Genomic DNA, 2,840 nt, shown 5'->3' with positions numbered 1-2,840 from the left:
GACCGGGGTCCACAGTTCACTAGAGGTGTCTCTCCCATAAGATAAACAGCATGTTGGGTGAACAAATTACGAGTTGGGCAATTGACAAATAAAGAGGGCATGACAATGCACATACATATTATGATGAGTATTGTGAGATTTAATTGGGCATTACGACAAAGTACATAGACCGCTATCCAAGCATGCATCTATGCCTAAAAAGTCCACCTTCGAGGTTATCATCCGAACCCCTCCGGTATTAAGTTGCTAACAACAGACGGTTGCATTAAGTATTGCGCGTAATGTAATCGGTAACTACATCCTCGAACATAGCACCAATGTTTTATCCCTAGTGGCAACAAGCACATCCATAATCTTAGAGGTTTCGTCACTCCCCAGATTCACGGAGACATGAACCCACTATCGAGCATAAATACTCCCTCTTGGAGTTACAAGCATCTACTTGGCCAGAGCATCTACTAGTAATGGAGAGCATGCAAGATCATAAACAACACATAGACATGAATTGATAATCAACATAACATAGTATTCTCTATTCATCGGATCCCAACAAACGCAACATATAGAATTACAGATAGATGATCTTGATCATGTTAGGCAGCTCACAAGACCCGACAATTAAGCACAATGAGGAGAAGACAACCATCTAGCTACCGCTATGGACCCATAGTCCGGGGGTAGACTACTCACTCATCACTCCGGAGGCGACCATGGCGGTGAAGAGTCCTTCGGGAGATGAATCCCCTCTCCCGGCGAGGTGCCGGAGGCGATCTCCCGAATCCCCCGAGATGGGATTGGCGGCGGCGGCGTCTCCGGAAGGTTTTCCGTATCGTGGCTCTCGGTGCTCGGGGGTTGCGCGACGGAGGCTATTTGTAGGCGGAAGGGCAGGTCAAGGGGCGTCACGAGGGGCCCACACTATAGGTCGGCGCGGCCAGGGCTTGGGACGCGCCGCCCTGTGGTTTGGCCACCTCGTGGCCCCACTTCGTCTCCTCTTCGGTCTTCCGGAAGCTTCGTGGCAAAATAGGACCCCGGGCGTTGATTTCGTCCAATTCCGAGAATATTTCTTTACTAGGATTTCCGAAACCAAAAACAGCGGAAAACAGACAATCGGCTCTTCGGCATCTTGTTAATAGGTTAGTTCCGGAAAATGCACGAATATGACATAAAGTGTGCATAAAACATGTAGATATCATCAATAATGTGGCATGGAACACAAGAAATTATCGATTCGTCGGAGACGTATCAGCATCCCCAAGCTTAGTTACTGCTCGTCCCGAGCGAGTAAAACGATAACAAAGATAATTTCCGGAGTGACATGCCATCATAACCTTGATCATACTATTTGTAAAGCATATGTAGTGAATGCAGCGATCAAAACAATGTATATGACATGAGTAAACAAGTGAATCATATAGCAAAGACTTTTCATGAATAGTACTTCAAGACAAGCATCAATAAGTCTTGCATAAGAGTTAACTCATAAAGCAATAATTCAAAGTAAAGGCATTGAAGCAACACAAAGGAAGATTAAGTTTCAGCGGTTGCTTTCAACTTATAACATGTATATCTCATGGATATTGTCAACATAGAGTAATATAACAAGTGCAATATGCAAATATGTAGGAATCAATGCACAGTTCACACAAGTGTTTGCTTCTTGAGGTGGAGAGAAATAGGTGAACTGACTCAACATAAAAGTAAAAAGAATGGTCCTTCAAAAAGGAAAGCATCGATTGCTATATTTGTGCTAGAGCTTTTATTTTGAAAACATGAAACAATTTTGTCAACGGTAGTAATAAAGCATATGAGTTATGTAAATTATATCTTACAAGTTGCAAGCCTCATGCATAGTATACTAATAGTGCCCGCACCTTGTCCTAATTAGCTTAGACTACCGGATCATCGCAATACACATGTTTTAACCAAGTGTCACAATGGGGTACCTCCATGCCGCCTGTACAAAGGTCTAAGGAGAAAGCTCGCATTTTGGATTTCTCGCTTTTGATTATTCTCAACTTAGACATCCATACCGGGACAACATGGACAACAGATAATGGACTCCTCTTTAATGCATAAGCATGTAACAACAATTAATTTTCTCATATGAGATTGAGGATATTTGTCCAAAACTGAAACTTCCACCATGGATCATGGCTTTAGTTAGCGGCCCAATGTTCTTCTCTAACAATATGCATGCTTAACCATAAGGTGGTAGATCGCTCTTACTTCGAGACAAGACGAACATGCATAGCAACTCACATGAAATTCAACAAAGAATAGTTGATGGCGTCCCCAGAAACATGGTTATCGCACAACAAGCAACTTAATAAGAGATAAAGTGCATAAGTACATATTCAATACCACAATAGTTTTTAGGCTATTTGTCCCATGAGCTATATATTGTAAAGGTGGAGAATGGAAATTTAAAGGTAGCACTCAAGCAATTTACTTTGGAATGGCGGGGAAATACCATGTAGTAGGTAGGTATGGTGGACACAAATGGCATAGTGGTTGGCTCAAGTATTTTGGATGCATGAGAGGTAATCCCTCTCGATACAAGGTTTAGGCTAGCAAGATTATTTGAAACAAACACAAGGATAAACGGTGCAGCAAAACTCACATAAAAGACATATTGTAAACATTATAAGAATCTACACCGTCTTCCTTGTTGTTCAAAACTCAATACTAGATATTATCTAGACTTTAGAGAGACCAAATATGCAAACCAAATTAGCAAGCTCTAGGTGTTTCTTCATTAATGGGTTCAAAGTATATGATGCAAGAGCTTAAACATGAGCACAACAATTGCCAAGTATCACATTACCCAAGACATTATAGCA

The sequence above is a fragment of the Lolium rigidum genome, chromosome 1, assembly GCF_022539505.1.
Source record: "Lolium rigidum isolate FL_2022 chromosome 1, APGP_CSIRO_Lrig_0.1, whole genome shotgun sequence".
NCBI lineage: Eukaryota > Viridiplantae > Streptophyta > Magnoliopsida > Poales > Poaceae > Lolium > Lolium rigidum.
This window is presented reverse-complemented; position numbering follows the sequence as displayed.